This window comes from Leucoraja erinacea, chromosome 15, assembly GCF_028641065.1.
Source record: "Leucoraja erinacea ecotype New England chromosome 15, Leri_hhj_1, whole genome shotgun sequence".
Classification (NCBI taxonomy): domain Eukaryota; kingdom Metazoa; phylum Chordata; class Chondrichthyes; order Rajiformes; family Rajidae; genus Leucoraja; species Leucoraja erinaceus.
Window position 1 is genome coordinate 45,555,145 of NC_073391.1, and position 16,634 is coordinate 45,571,778.

Below are 16,634 nucleotides of genomic sequence, written 5' to 3' on the forward strand. Positions count from 1 at the left end.
TTTATTGTCATTGTGCAGTGTGCAGTACAGAGACAACGAAATGCAGTTCGCATCTCCCTAGAAGAGCGACATAGAATATGAGCAATAAATAAATATATTTACGTGCATACATAGTAGTGCAATTATTATTTTTTCCTGGTGGGAGGAGTGTCGCGGGGGGGGAAGGATTGGCAGTCACCGAAGTACAGTGTTGAGTAGTGTAGCCGCAGGGAAGAACGGCAACGGAGAGACCTGTAGCGCCTCCTGGATGGTCGGAGGGTAAACAGTCTGTGGTTGGGGTGAGAGCAGTCCTTGGCGATGCTGAGCGCCCTTCGCAGACAATGTAGCTCAATGGATCAGGCAGCATCGGGTTGGGACCCTTTTTTAAATAGATGGGGGGAGGGGTGGGGGGGAGGGGGGTGTGGAGAGAACGTTTGCGTGCAAACTTGCTTTTTCACATTGAATGGCGGTGCTGGCTCGAAGGGCCGAATGGCCCCCTCCTGCACCTATTTTTCTATCTTGGATGTAGAAACACGGAACTGCAGATGCTGGGTTTACAGAAAAAAAAGACACAGAGTGTTGGAATAACTCAACGGGTCCGGCAGCATTCGGAAAGGTCCCGACCCGAAACGTTGCCCATCCACGTTCTCCGGACACGCTGAGTTACTTCGGCACTTTGTTTTTTTTAAATTTGTGAACCAGCATCTGCAGTTCCTTGTTACTGCATTGTTTTATAGTTGCTTGTTTTAAGTAGCTCTTTGCCCGGCCACGGGATCTCCTAAAATAATCCACAGACAGTGACTCAAAACGGCGCATATTCCTTCGCTCCATAGATGCTGCCTCCTCCGCTGAGTTTCTCCAGCATTTGTGTCTACCGCAGACAGTGACTGTTAAGCGTCGGAGAAGGTACAGCCGGGAATAGCACGGTGACAAACACGAGATGTGGGCGGTGTGGCAGCTGGGACGTGGATTACAAAACAACAGGGATCACCAAAATAAAATAGGGAGAGTTTAAGAAATAGCGAAGTATGACAACAAGATACAAGGGAGGAGGGTGGGGTTGGTGAAACCGCACTTGGAATACTGCCCACTGTTTATGCCCCTTTATTTTTAGAAAAGATACTGGGACTGAAGGAAGTCTATGTTAATGTTTTTAATGTAATGCATCTGACACAAAAGATCGCTTGACTACACAAATTATTCCCTGACGTCTGAAGAAGGGTCTCGACCCGAAACGTCTCCTACCCACGATCTGCAGCCTCACAGCACGAGAGATCATTCTTCAGACACACCGACGGTAGACACAAAAATGCTGGAGAAATTCCGCGGATCAGGCAACATCTCTCGAGAAAAGGAATAGGTGACGTTCTTCAGAACCCTGAGGAATGGTCGACCGGAAACGTCATCTATGGTGCCTGACACAATGAGTTACTCCAGCATTTTGTGTCTATAGTGGGTGTAAACCAGCATCTGAAAGTCCTCCTGTAGATGGTTATGCATGAAACCATATATGTAGTTACCTCATTATCATATTGACCCTCCCACACTTTGTAGTATAACTGTAGTATCTGCATGTTCCCTCCCTGTTAGGTTCCAGTACGTGTGCAGACCAGTTGTGGTTAGTGCTGGAACGTGTGTGAGTAGTATCTGAATAAAGACTTAGTTAAAGGACTAAGGACGACGTCTAGTTTCCTTTACGTGGTGTCAGAACCTGTAAATCTGCGCCTCTGTACATCGGGTTTTATTTTGTTTATTGGGTGAGTGTGTATAAGGATGGCTTCGTCTTGTTGCAAGCCTTCCCCGTTAGTTTTTGATGCCGACATCGCGGAGCGATGGGATACGTTTGTAATCGACTACAATCGCTATGTCAACATTGCACACCGCAATGATCCTCCTGCTCTCAGGGCATCTTTGCTGCTGAATCTCGCTGGACCAGATGCCATGAGGAGGGCTAATTCGTTTGAATACCGTCCAGCGGTCCCGGATGTGGATGGCCAGGTTGTTGAGCCAGCAGAATCTCCGGACGACCCAGCTTGTCTATTGAGGAAGTTCACAGAGATCTGCGACCTTCCTTCCAATCGCATTTTGGAGCGAACTCGTTTGTTTTCACGCAAGCAACAGCCTGGGGAGCCGGTGGAATGTTTCATTGCCGACCTCCGCCACCTGTCGCAGCGCTGTCGTTTTGGTGAGTTGCGTGACGAGCTCACGCGGGATATATTGGTTAATGGCATGCTTGACCAGAAGCTGCGGTCTGATTTATTAAGGAGGCCTGACCTCACGTTAAACGAAGCTATGCATGCCTGCCGCTTAGCTGAGGTCGTGTAGTTACTCCGTTCAGTGGGGAGAGAGGTTCTGGGAACCGTGCCGTCGGTGTGGCTGCTCTGTCTGTGCCGCGGCGGGCACCTAACAATTTTAAACCACAGCCTCGCCCAGCTCCTGCCCCCCGCCCTCAGAGTGCCAGAAAGTGCCCCAATTGTGGGTATGGACATTTGCCTCGATCTCCTTGTCCCGCTATCGGAAAAGCCTGCAACTATTGCAGAATGCAAAATCATTTTTCGTCGGTCTGCCGTTCCCGTGGGAACGCTGCTCAGCCACCTCGCCAGGTGTTCAGCAATCTCCAGAGGATTGAAAGTGTCCTTGATCCACAGCTCGACGAGGAGTCAGCCCCCGAGTCCGACTCCAGCATCTCTATGGGGGATGCCAGTGTTTACGCTCTGCTGCACAACCAGTCTCGACTCCCCGATCCATCGGTGCTAGTCACTGTCAATAACAAGACCTTCACTGCGAAGTTGGATACGGGTGCGAAGGTCAGCGTAATTTCAACAACGCTCTTCCACCAGATAAGGTCTAATGAACAACTGACTGCGGATCGCTCTGTGCTGCGAGCATACGGTGGGGAGGAACTGACACCTGTGGGGAGGGTAACTTTCCACTGCAAGCTACAGAAGACATCTCGTGACTTATCGTTTTTTGTCTTGGATTGCGATTGTGTGCCTCTACTGAGTAATCAGGCTTGCCAAGATCTGGGCCTGGTTGCTTTCGACAGTACAGTCCATGAGGTACGGGTGGTGTTGGACCCTGTCTCCGAATACCCTGACCTTTTTGATGATCAGCTGGGGAAGCTGCCGCTCGTTTATAAAATTGCCACAGACTCCTCCATTACTCCAGTGTGCCGTCCGTCACATAGGGTTTCTTTCGCGATGAAAGACAAAGTCAAAGCTATGCTGGACAAAATGGTGAACTTGGGGGTACTGGAAGCTATCAGCGAGCCCACTAGCTGGGTGTCCACGATGGTCGCCACACTAAAAAAAGGCAAGAACGAAATCCGGGTCTGTACCAACCCGAAGGACTTGAACACTGCCATTAAAAGGCCCCACTACCCTATGAGGACTGTCGAGGACGTTGCTGCCCAGGTTGGTCAAGCCACCGTATTTTCTGTTCTGGATGCCTATTATTCTGCTGCTCACTCAGGGCATCCGGGTGCTGACGCTACCGTTGCCCAAGCTCAAGGGCAGTACTACTGGCCTGCCATGGCCAAGTACATTAAGGCTCGAGTTGCAGCGTGTGCTGAGTGCAACTCCATGGCCCCTCACCATCAACGCCAGCCCCTGCTGCAGCAGCCGGCCCCTGACATGCCCTGGTCTTCACTGGCTGCAGATATATTTGAATGGCGTGGGAAGAACTACCTGGTGCTAGTTGACTCATATTCGTCTTGGTTTGATGTGGACCTTCTTCCCACCATCACCTCGGAGATGGTCATCGGGAAGCTGCGACGTCACTTCGCTACCTTTGGCTCCCCGGTCAAGCTTCAGACTGACAACGGCCGGCAGTTTACCAGCGCCGAATTTGCTGCCTTCGCTGCTAAGTGGAACTTTGCTCACTATACTAGCAGCCCTGAGTTCCCTCAAAGTAACGGACTGGCTGAACGTGCTGTGCGCAGCGCAAAGACATTGTTGGAGCAGTCTCGTTTGTCTAACTGCGATTTCTATCAGGGACTGTTAAATTTGCGTAATGTTTCTAGAGATGGGGGTTTGGGTTCTCCTGCTCAACGGCTCATGTCTCGTGTCCTCCGCCCACCTATGCCAATCTCTCAGCAATCGCTGATCCCGGTGGTTCGCCCCCCTGATGCGGTCCACCGCCGTATTTCTCAACGCCATGAGATCCAGCGTCGGTCCCATGACCAGTCTTGCCGCCCCTTGCCTTCCCTTTCCACGGGTCAGGTTGTCCGTATGCAGACACCCACCGGGGTTTCCAAGCTTGCTACTGTAGTAGGAATTGCTGACTCGCCCCGTTCCTATTTGGTGGATTACGAGGGCACTGTGTACCGTCGCAGTCGCCAACATCTGTTAGCTGTCCGTGAGCCTGCTCCCCCGATTCCTTTCCCGGAGACATCCTCTCCGTGGCCCGTCTCTCCTCCTCGGGTTGTGCCGCCTATCCCTGCTGTAGTTCGTGACCCTACTCTGCCTACTTCTGTGCCTACTGGTTTCTGTTCTCCTGCCGGTGCATCTCCTCCCCGTTTTTCACCTGTCAGTTCTATTCCTTCTCCTTCTCCCTCTCCTTCTCGTTCGTCTCTCAGTCCACCGGTTTCTAGTCACCCACCTGTTTTGGTGCCTGATCCGCCCCTCCGTTTTTCTCTGCCCCTGCCTTCATCTTTGGGGGAGGGGAGTGAGGGTGCTGTACGGACCCGCTCTGGTAGAGTTGTTCGGGCCCCAGATCGGTATGGCGATTATGCTTAGTTTTAGGATGTTTGGTAACTGATATTGTCATTATGTGCAGGTCTGTATAATCACCCTGCTGCTGTTTATCTTACGGGAACGGATGTAGATGGTTATGCATGAAACCATATATGTAGTTACCTCATTATCATATTGACCCTCCCACACTTTGTAGTATAACTGTAGTATCTGCATGTTCCCTCCCTGTTAGGTTCCAGTACGTGTGTAGACCAGTTGTGGTTAGTGCTGGAACGTGTGTGAGTAGTATCTGAATAAAGACTTAGTTAAAGGACTAAGGACGACGTCTAGTTTCCTTTACACCTCCCTACACAACCTTCAAAGCCGTAAGTCTTTCGGATGGTAGATGACCCAGAGGAGATCCACGCGGTCACAGGGAGACCGCACATACAGCATCCGCGGCCAGGATCGAACCGGGGTCTCTAGCGCTGTGGAAAAAGAGATAATAAACATTTCTGGCCACGGCCCCCGGCGGGGAGGCAGTTGTAACTCAATTGAAATCTTGGATCAGCCCTAGTGAGGCCCCTCAATAGCAAAAATGTTACTTCCTCAAATTTGGTGACCAAAACCGCACACAATACTCCAGGTGTGTGGTCTCACTAGGGGCTAGTACAACGACAGAAGGGCCTCTTTGCTCGTATACTTATGAAAGCCAACATGCCATTTGCTTTCTTTACGCCTGCTGTGGCTGCATGCTTACTTTTAGTGAGTGATGAACAAGGACCCCCAGATAATTTTGTGCTTCCCCTTTTCCCAACTTGACACCATTCAGATAATAATCTGCCTTCCTGTTTTTGCCACCAAAGTGGATAACCTCACATTTATCTACACTATCTGCAAAACCACCCACTTTTGTATCATCAGCAAACTTGCTAATCTTGTTTTGCTGATATGTTCTCATCCAAATAATTGATGTACATTGATCTGCATTCATGTAGATTGATGTAGATGACAAACGGTAACGGGCCCAGCACCGAACGATGAGGCACACCACTAGTCACATACACTGAGCGGGTGTATATGGTTAACAGGAAGCAACTCCTCTGGGGACTTTTGTAACTGTGTTGGAGTAACTCATCGGGTCAAGCAGCATCACTGCAGAGAATGGGTAGATGACGTTTCGGGTCTGGACCCTTCTTCAGACTGGACTTACTTTGTGCTGACCCGCTGCTTTACTCCAGCACTTTATGCATTTTAGTGCAAACCAACAGCAGTTCCTTGTTTCTACATTGTGAACAACTCCTTGAACACAGCTTCTCCCGGCATCGTTCCAGCGCAGCCGTCGCTCGCTGTTCGGTCAGGTAGGCACAGCCCTCTCTCAGCTGATCAATGGCCGCCGCGAGTACCCAGAACACCCCGCGCTCCAGCAAGCGGTCCGCCGGCCCCAGTGTCGGCAGATACGCATGCGCTCTGCCGGACGCGCGGTGCACCCTGGGTGAGCCTGGTGGGACAGGACAAAGCGGGAGATTCCCCTCCCCGGGTCACCGGAGTGGAGCCGGACGTTCCGGGGCTGAACGGGGCTGGCCCGGGGCTGAACGGGGCTGGCCCAGGGCGGGCCCAGCGGTGCATCTGGAAATCTCATCATCGCTGCATCCGCGGCCAGGGTTTTGAAATAGGAAACGTGACCCGTTCCTTCTCTCCAGAGATACTGCCCACTGAATTGCTTCAGCTTTTTGTGTCTATCTTCTATTTAAACCATCACCTGCAGTTCCTTCCTGCACTGCTTCTCCTTGGGTCCAGGCCCCGTGTCCAGATTTAATCTGAGCTCCGGACGGGGTGGCACATTCATCTGCTGTGGGACCTGGTAGGAAGTCATTGATTGACCCTCCTGTCTAACAAACCTGAGTGTCCGCGGCGATGGAAGCTTCCCAGTGCCCTGACTATGGGAAGGCCATTCGCCAGCCCAGTGACCCGTCAACACACCACACCGGCGAGAGGCTGTTAACCTGCTCCGAGTGCGGGAAAGGATTCAGCTGGTTATCCTCCTTTCTGAGACACCAGCGGGTCCACACTGGCAACAGGCCCTTCACCTGCTCCCAATGCGGGAAGGGCTTCGCCGAATCCTCTCACCTACTGAGGCACCAGCCGGTTCACACGGGCGAGAGGCCGTTCCCCTGCTCCGAGTGCGGGAGGCGATTCAACTGGTCGTCCTCGCTGCTGACCCACCGGCGGGTCCACACCGGGGAGAGGCCCTTCACCTGCCTGGAGTGCGGGAAGGGGTTCACCGATTCGTCCGCCTTGAGAAGCCACCAGCGGCTTCACACCGGGGAGAGGCCATTCGTATGCGCGACGTGCGGGAAGAAATTCAGCCTGTCGTCCAGCCTGCTGTCCCACCAGAGGGTCCACACCGGGGAGAGGCCGTTCACCTGCCCAGAGTGCGGGAAGGGATTTACCCGACCATCAGATCTGGTGACTCACCAGCGCGTTCACACCGGGGAGAGGCCGTTCACCTGCTCCGATTGCGGGAAGGGCTTCACTCAGTCGTCCAGCCTGGTGACCCACCAACGAGTTCACACAGGGGAGAGGCCGTTCATCTGTTCAGAATGTGGGAAGGGATTCATTCGCGCACCTGATCTGGTCAAACACCAGCGAGTTCACACCGGGGAGAGACCGTTCACCTGCACTGAGTGCGGGAAGGGGTTCACTCAGTCATTATATCTGCGGAGACACCAACGTGTGCACACCAAAGGAAATGTTTAAATGTTTGTGTTGTTTAAATACCTCAGCCTCCCAGACATTGCATCCTACAGTTATTGAGTGGTTGTTTGAAAGTCTACATAAACCGCGCCCACCATCGATCATGTTCAGTATCAGTATCAGTATATCTTTATTGTTATTTCCTGAGTACTCACATACCCAGAGGAAACAAAAACACGTTGCTCAACCAGTGTCCGTTCAGTGTGCAGTACAAATAACAACAAGTAAATAGAAATAAAAAAGCATATATCATGAACAAATTAGATTAAACACTCTACTCTCATGTTCACGTTTTTAAGAAGGAACTGCAGATGCTGGAAAATCGAAGGTAGACAAAAGTGCTGGAGAAACTCAGTGGGTAAGGCAGCATCTATGGAGCGAACTTTCATAGGCGACGTTTCGGGTCGAGGTCTGAAGAAGGGTCTCCACCCGAAACGTCGCCTTTTCCTTCGCACCTGAGAGATCTTCTCTCGTCACTTCAGAGATCGTCACACGACAATTTGAATACCTTGAGTAGGCAAGCAAAGAATTTCGCATGTGACTTCTCACATGTCACAATAAAGTATTCATTCATTCACTTGTCACTTCCTGGCTTTTGGGGGTTCTCTTATGTTGCTTTTGCTGACGTTATTCATTGGATTGCGGTTTACTATGCTGAATCTGTTGCCAATAAATCCGTTTTATGTTAAATGCTCTGCCTCAGGCCTCAATATCTCTGCTGTGGGAAGAATCCAGTTGGGCCAGCTGGTGCCTGCCAGCATATCCGCCCCTCTACACCCCGCCTGTCGAATGGCGTTATATGTATAGTTCCTCACATGCATGCGGCCGCTGGAGGATAGGGCCTTGCTCTAGTTGGTGTGAAGCCTGGGAGCGGAAATCTAAGTAGGAGTTGGTCATGTGGCCCCTTGAGCCGGCTCTGCCATTCACTAAGTCCCCGACTGATCCCGCGATTCACCCACTCCACCAGCTTACCCGTGCATCCCCCGATTTATAATCTCCCAACGTGCATCCGTTTTAGCCGACTGTCACCTCTGCAGAGAAACGTTGACTCCTCTCAGTCCTAAATGGCCAATCTCTTTACCCGAGACTGTGATCCTAGTTCTCGATTCTTGAATTTGATCCACCGAATGTTTGCTTTAAAATGTAATCTGCTTCCATTGCCCCTTCAGAAAGGGCAACCCAAACACAATAACTAGCTGCTCGCTTCTCCTGACTGAAGGGCCTGCACCCACACTGTTCATTCTGACTCTACATTCCCCCCCCCCCCCCCCCCCCCCCCCCCAGATTCTGTCACTCACCAAAACACTTGGGAAAATCGCTGTAGAAACAGAAACATATAAAATAGGTGCAGAACTAGGCCATTCGGCCCTACGAGCCAGCACCGCCATTCAATATGATCATAGCTGATCAACCAAAATCAGTACCCCGTTCCTGCTTTCCCCCCATATCCCTTGATTCTGTTAGCACTATGAGCTATATCCAACTCTCTCTTGAAAACATCCGGTGAATTGGCCTCCACTGACTTCTGTGACAGAGAATTTCACAGATTCACAACTCTCTTGGTGAAAACGCTTTTCCTCATCTCAGTCCCAAATGGCCTATCCCCATTCTTAAAGTGTGACCTCTGGTTCTGGACTCCCCCAACATCAGGAACATTTTTCCTGCATCTAGCCTGTCCAATTCCTTCAGAGTTTTATATGTTTTTATAAGGTTTCCCTCTCATCCTTCTAAATTCCAGTGAGTACAAGCCCAGTCGACCCATTCTTTCATCATATGTCAGTCCCGCCATTCCGGGAATTAACCTGGGGAACCTACGCTGCACTCCCTCAATAATAAGAATGTCCTTACTCAAATTAGGAGACCAAAACTGCACACAATACTCCAGGTGTGGTCTCACCAGGGCCCCGGACAACTGCAGAAGGATCTCCTTGCTCCGAAACACAAATCCTCTCGAAATGCTGTTGGAAGTTAACCTACCGACCAGCATGAATTTTCGGTTTGTGAGGAAACTGGTCTACCCAGAATTATCCCGGGTGATCACAAGAAGAACATAAAAAAAATCACACAGAGCTCTGGAGCCCAACACTGAACCAGAGGAGCTGGAGATCTGAGGCAAAAGCAAATGTACGAAAAGTTCGAACACGCATCATCAGTATGTTCAGAGGAAATGTTCTCTTGTGAGCGACTTCCATTTATACGTCCAAGCAGTGAGTATACAAGATGCAGTTGTGTACATTCAAAGAGGCACTCTCTATCAGAAATTAAGTTATTTAAAAAGGGGATTGAGCAACTAGATCTTCTCAGCTTGGTCAAAAAGGCCCACTTCAAAATTTAATCGCTACTCTACTCACTCCGACCTACGCGAGATAACCACTGATGAGGTGTTTGCCCAGTAATCAACCAGAAGAGAGCGCTGCAAGACGGTGAACACATGTGAGTTTTAGTTTTAGAGATACAGCGAGGAAACAGGCCCTTCGGCCCACCGAGTCCGCACTGACCAGCAATCCCCGCACACTAATGTTATCCTACACACACTAGGGCCAATTTACATTTATACCAAGCCAATTAATCTGCAAACATGTACGTCTTTGGAGTGTGGAAGGAAACCGAAGATCTCGGAGAAAATCCACGCGGTCACGGGGAGAACGGACAAACTCCGTACGTACACTACCGCAGTCGGCATTGAACCCGGATCTCTGGCGCAGTTAGTGCTCTAAGGCATCTATCGCTGCACCACCGTGGTCTGAAAAGCATTCACCTCTAAATTACCCCGAATGCGAAAGTGGCATAACATGGAACTAGAGGGTAGACAAAAGAGCTGGGGAAACTCAGCGGGTGAGTATCTATGGGGCGAAGGAAATAGGCAACGTCTGAAGAAGGGTTTCAGCTCGAAACGTTGCCTATTTCCTTCGCTCCATAGATGCTGCCGCACCCGCTGAGTTTCTCCAGCAATTTTATCTACCTCCTAAGCAAATATACTATCTTTGGTCCGAAGAAGGGTGCCGACTCGAAACGACATCTGAAGAAGGGTCTCGACCCGAAACGTCACCCATCCCTTCTCTCCAGAGATGTGCCTGTCCCGCTGAGTTACTCCAGCTTTTTGTGTCTATCCATGTTCTTCAGAAATGCTGCCTGATCCGCTCATTTACTCCAGCACCTTGTGTCTTTTTTATTGGAAAACGGCACCTGTAGTGTCTGCTGTTCTACAGTCGTTCCATTTGGGAGTATTTTTGAGGGACGTGAGACGTAAAGCCAACAGCTAAATTCCTATCAATGGAGGACACCATTGACCAGAAGCCTCTGCGGCTAAGTAAGTGCTCTATCAACACTAAAGGAAGAGTGCAGCGTATGTGCACAGCGGAAGGGACGTGACCTGGGCAGCGACGGTGGTGTGGAGGTAGGAGCTGGGGACTGGGGTGTGGGTTCAATTGGTGCGGGCGGGCGGGCGGGCGAGCTGGAGGCGCAGCCATCGTCCATGGGAGGAGATCTGCAGAAACACAGCGGGCAGCCATGCTGGCTCAGACCTGACCATTATCCCCCGTGCGAGTTCCTTGCGTTTTCCACAGGCCCGGTTCAAGAAACGCGTCGCTCGCTGGGACGCGGGGAGTCATAGTCACACAGCGTGGAAACAGGCAAAGTCAGCCCATTTGTCCCCGCCGCTCATATCCTTCCAAATCCTTCTGTCTCACGACTTCGGTTTAAATCTCTAGTCTTTGTTTTATCCATACGCCTATCAAAAGAAAACCCTCCCCCTTGTCCATCCTCCGGGCTGTGTCATGCCTCATCTCCCCTACACTCTTCCCCCCCCCCGCACCCCCCCCCCCCCCCCCCCCCCCCGGTCTGCAGAAGGGACCCGAACCGAAACTTGACATGCATATTCTCCATCTCTAGATGATGCCTGGCCCGATGAGTTATTGCAGCATTTTGAGTCCCTTTAAACATTTCCTACCCATGTGCCACTCCGAATGTCTTTTAAATGTTGTAAAAGGTACTTGCTTCAAGTTCAAGTGAGTTTATTGTCATGTGTCCCAGATAGGACAATGAAATTCTTGCTTTGCTTCAGCATACAGAACATAGTAGGCATTGACTACAAAACACATGAATAAACAAACTGTTAAAGTGCAAATAACAGATAATGGGTTATTAATGTTCAGAGTTTTGTCTGAACATTAATAACCCATTATCTGTTATTCAGAGCCAGGTTTAATAGCCTGATGGCTGTGGGGAAGTAGCTATTCCTGTCAAGTCAAGTCAAGTTTATTTGTCACATACACTTACGAGATGTGCAGTGAAATGAAAGTGGCATCACCTGAACCTTGTCATTGCAGTCCTGTACCTCCTACCTGAAGGTAGCAGGGAGGTTAGTGTGTGGCCAGGATGGTGTGGGTCATTGATGATACTGCCAGCCTTTTTGAGGCAGCGACTTCGATAAATCCCCTCGATGGAAGGAAGGTCAGAGCCGGTGATGGACTGGGCAGTGGACTACTACTTCCTCTGCACGAAAGGACACAAAGTCTCAGCAGGTCAGGCAACATCTCTGGAGAACATTTCAGGTCGAGGCCCTTCTAAGGACTGATCGTCCGGAGAGGGGGGCGGGGCTGAGAAAGGATCTTGACCCAAAGTAATTTATCCACATTCTTCGGAGATGCTGCCTGACGTGCTGAATTATGCCAGCACTTTGTGTCCATTTGAATATTAACCCGCTGAGTTACTCCAGCTTTTTGTGCCTGACAAGCATCTGTAGTTCTTTCTTTCCACCTCTTCTGCCAGATTGTTCCAGATACCCACCACTGTCTGAGTGAAAATATTGCCCCTCAGGATCCTATTAAATCTTTTCCCTCTCACCTTAATCCTATGTCCTGTGGTTTTGATGTCTGTCCTCTGGGTAAATTCACCTTATCTATCCCCCTCATACACCTCTATAAGATCACCCCTCATCCTCCTGCGCTGAAAGAAATAAAGTTCAACACAGCCTAACCTCCATTGCTCAGGCCCTCAAGTCCAGGCAACAGCCTCGTAAATCTTCAATACACTCTTGTACAGGAAGGAACTGCATAAATACACTCTTTCCATAGAAACATAGAAAATAGGTGCAGGAATAGGACATTCGGCCCTTCGAGCCTGCACCGCCATTCAATATGATCATGGCTGTTCATCCAACTCAGTATCCTGTACCTGCCTTCTCTCCATACCCCCTGATCCCATTAGCCACAAGGGCCACATCTAACTCCCTCTTAAATATAGCCAATGAACTGACCTCAACTACCTTCTGTGACAGAGAATTCCAGAGATTCACCACTCTCTGTGTGAAAAATGTTTTCCTCATCTCAGTCCTAAAAGATTTCCCCCTTATCCTTAAACTGTGACCCCTTGTTCTGGACTTGCCCAACATCGAGAACAATCTTCCTGCATCCAGCCTGTCCAATCCCTTAAGAACTTTGTAAGTTTCTATAAGATCCCCCCTCAATCTTCTAAATTCTAGCGAGTACAAACCGAGTCTATCCAATCTTTCTTCATATGAAAATCCTGACATCCCAGGAATCAGTCTGGTGAACCTTCTCTGCACTCCCTCTATGGCAAGAATGTCTTTCCTCAGATTAGGATCACCATTTGGGAGTATTTTTGAGGGACGTGAGACGTAAAGCCAACAGCTAAATTCCTATCAATGGAGGACACCATTGACCAGAAGCCTCTGCGGCTAAGTAAGTGCTCTATCAACACTAAAGGAAGAGTGCAGCGTATGTGCACAGCGGAAGGGACGTGACCTGGGCAGCGACGGTGGTGTGGAGGTAGGAGCTGGGGACTGGGTGTGGGTTCAATTGGTGCGGGCGGGCGGCGGGCGGGGCGAGCTGGAGGCGCAGCCATCGTCCATGGGAGGAGATCTGCAGAAACACAGCGGGCAGCCAGGCTGGCTCAGACCTGACCATTATCCCCCGGGTGAGTTCCTTGCGTTTTCCACAGGCCCGGTTCAAGAAACGCGTCGCTCGCTGGGACGCGGGGAGTCATAGTCACACAGCGTGGAAACAGGCAAAGTCAGCCCATTTGTCCCCGCCGCTCATATCCTTCCAAATCCTTCTGTCTCACGACTTCGGTTTAAATCTCTAGTCTTTGTTTTATCCATACGCCTATCAAAAGAAAACCCTCCCCCTTGTCCATCCACCGGGCTGTGTCATGCCTCATCTCCCTACACTCTTCCCTTCCCCGCACCCCCCCCCCCCCCCCGTGTCTGCAGAAGGGACCCGAACCGAAACTTGACATGCATATTCTCCATCTCTAGATGATGCCTGGCCCGATGAGTTATTGCAGCATTTTGAGTCCCTTTAAACATTTCCTACCCATGTGCCACTCCGAATGTCTTTTAAATGTTGTAAAAGGTACTTGCTTCAAGTTCAAGTGAGTTTATTGTCATGTGTCCCAGATAGGACAATGAAATTCTTGCTTTGCTTCAGCATACAGAACATAGTAGGCATTGACTACAAAACACATGAATAAACAAACTGTTAAAGTGCAAATAACAGATAATGGGTTATTAATGTTCAGAGTTTTGTCTGAACATTAATAACCCATTATCTGTTATTCAGAGCCAGGTTTAATAGCCTGATGGCTGTGGGGAAGTAGCTATTCCTGTCAAGTCAAGTCAAGTTTATTTGTCACATACACTTACGAGATGTGCAGTGAAATGAAAGTGGCATCACCTGAACCTTGTCATTGCAGTCCTGTACCTCCTACCTGAAGGTAGCAGGGAGGTGAGTGTGTGGCCAGGATGGTGTGGGTCTTTGATGATACTGCCAGCCTTTTTGAGGCAGCGACTTCGATAAATCCCCTCGATGGAAGGAAGGTCAGAGCCGGTGATGGACTGGGCAGTGGACTACTACTTCCTCTGCACGAAAGGACACAAAGTCTCAGCAGGTCAGGCAACATCTCTGGAGAACATTTCAGGTCGAGGCCCTTCTAAGGACTGATCGTCCGGAGAGGGGGGCGGGGCTGAGAAAGGATCTTGACCCAAAGTAATTTATCCACATTCTTCGGAGATGCTGCCTGACGTGCTGAATTATGCCAGCACTTTGTGTCCATTTGAATATTAACCCGCTGAGTTACTCCAGCTTTTTGTGCCTGACAAGCATCTGTAGTTCTTTCTTTCCACCTCTTCTGCCAGATTGTTCCAGATACCCACCACTGTCTGAGTGAAAATATTGCCCCTCAGGATCCTATTAAATCTTTTCCCTCTCACCTTAATCCTATGTCCTGTGGTTTTGATGTCTGTCCTCTGGGTAAATTCACCTTATCTATCCCCCTCATACACCTCTATAAGATCACCCCTCATCCTCCTGCGCTGAAAGAAATAAAGTTCAACACTGCCTAACCTCCATTGCTCAGGCCCTCAAGTCCAGGCAACAGCCTCGTAAATCTTCAATACACTCTTGTACAGGAAGGAACTGCATAAATACACTCTTTCCATAGAAACATAGAAAATAGGTGCAGGAATAGGACATTCGGCCCTTCGAGCCTGCACCGCCATTCAATATGATCATGGCTGTTCATCCAACTCAGTATCCTGTACCTGCCTTCTCTCCATACCCCCTGATCCCATTAGCCACAAGGGCCACATCTAACTCCCTCTTAAATATAGCCAATGAACTGACCTCAACTACCTTCTGTGACAGAGAATTCCAGAGATTCACCACTCTCTGTGTGAAAAATGTTTTCCTCATCTCAGTCCTAAAAGATTTCCCCCTTATCCTTAAACTGTGACCCCTTGTTCTGGACTTGCCCAACATCGAGAACAATCTTCCTGCATCCAGCCTGTCCAATCCCTTAAGAACTTTGTAAGTTTCTATAAGATCCCCCCTGAATCTTCTAAATTCTAGCGAGTACAAACCGAGTCTATCCAATCTTTCTTCATATGAAAATCCTGACATCCCAGGAATCAGTCTGGTGAACCTTCTCTGCACTCCCTCTATGGCAAGAATGTCTTTCCTCAGATTAGGATCACCAATGCATCCACGATTTTCAGAGCCACCTCCTGGGTTGCAGACCATCAGGCCCTGGGGATTTATCAGCCTTCAGTCCCATCAGTCTACCCAACATAATTTCCTGCCTAATGTGGATTTCCTTCAGTTCCTCCATCACCCCAGATCCTCTGGCCACTAGTATACTAGGGAGATTGTTTGTGTCCTCATTGGTGAAGACAGATCCAAAGTACCTGTTCAACTCATCTGCCATTTCCTTGTTCCCCGTAATAAATTCACCTTTTTTCAGTCTTCAGTTGTTCAACTTTGTTCTTAACTAATTTTTTCCCCTTCACGTACCTAAAGAAGCTTTTAGTATCCTCCTTTATATTCTTGGCTGGTTTACCATCGTACCTCATCTTTTTTCCCCGTATTTTATTTTTAGTTCTCCCTTCTCTCTCTTAAATTGTAGATTAAAACATCATATTATGGTCACTACCTACTAATGGCTCCTTTACCTCGAGTTCCCTTATCAAATCCGGTTCATTACACAACACTAAATCCAGAATTGCCTTCTCCCTGGTAGGCTCCAGTACACTAGCACCATCTCGAAGGGTTCTTCATGATATATGATTGTAAAAACCACCCAGATACACCACAACAATTAACGTTGTAAAGAACTGTTTTCATCTTCTTACTTTTGGTTCTCCTGTTATCTCCATTTCTGAATCCAAAGAAAGGCCCCGACACAAAATGTCACCTGTCCTTTTCCCTGCCTTGGCGTTGGGTTGTTCCAGCACTTTGTGTTTTGCTCAAGATTGCAACATCTGTAGTTCCTTGCATGTACTTTATCTTCATTTCTTATCCTTTGCCTCTAGCCCTTAATTTACTCCCTCCAGGCACAATGATATTTAGCACTATGTCAGATTGATCCCTGGGATGGCAGGACTGTCATATGAGGAAAGATTGAAAAGACTAGGCTTGTATTCACTGGAGTTTAGAAGGATGAGGGGATATCTTATAGAAACATATAAAATTATAAAATGACTGGACAAGCTAGATGCAGGAAAAATGTTCCCAATGTTGGGTGAGTCCAGAACCAGGGGCCACAGTCTTAGAATAAAGGGGAGGTCATTTAAGACTGAGGTGAGAAAAACGTTTTCACCCAGAGAGTTGTGAATTTATGGAATTCCCTGCCACAGAGGGTAGTGGAGGCCAAGTCACTGGATGGATTTAAGAAAGAGTTAGATAGAGCTCTAGGGACTAGTTGAGTCAA

General features: G+C 49.2%; 1 protein-coding gene and 1 pseudogene across 1 annotated transcript in view; one reads left to right on the top strand and one right to left on the bottom strand.

Annotated features, from left to right (window-relative positions):
- LOC129704352 (oocyte zinc finger protein XlCOF15-like) overlaps nucleotides 1-16,634 on the bottom strand; it is a 265,479-nt gene that overhangs the window by 11,769 nt on the left and 237,076 nt on the right. The window lies entirely within an intron of this gene.
- Nucleotides 6,123-16,634, top strand: part of LOC129704299 (zinc finger protein 850-like) — a 55,706-nt pseudogene continuing 45,194 nt past the window's right edge.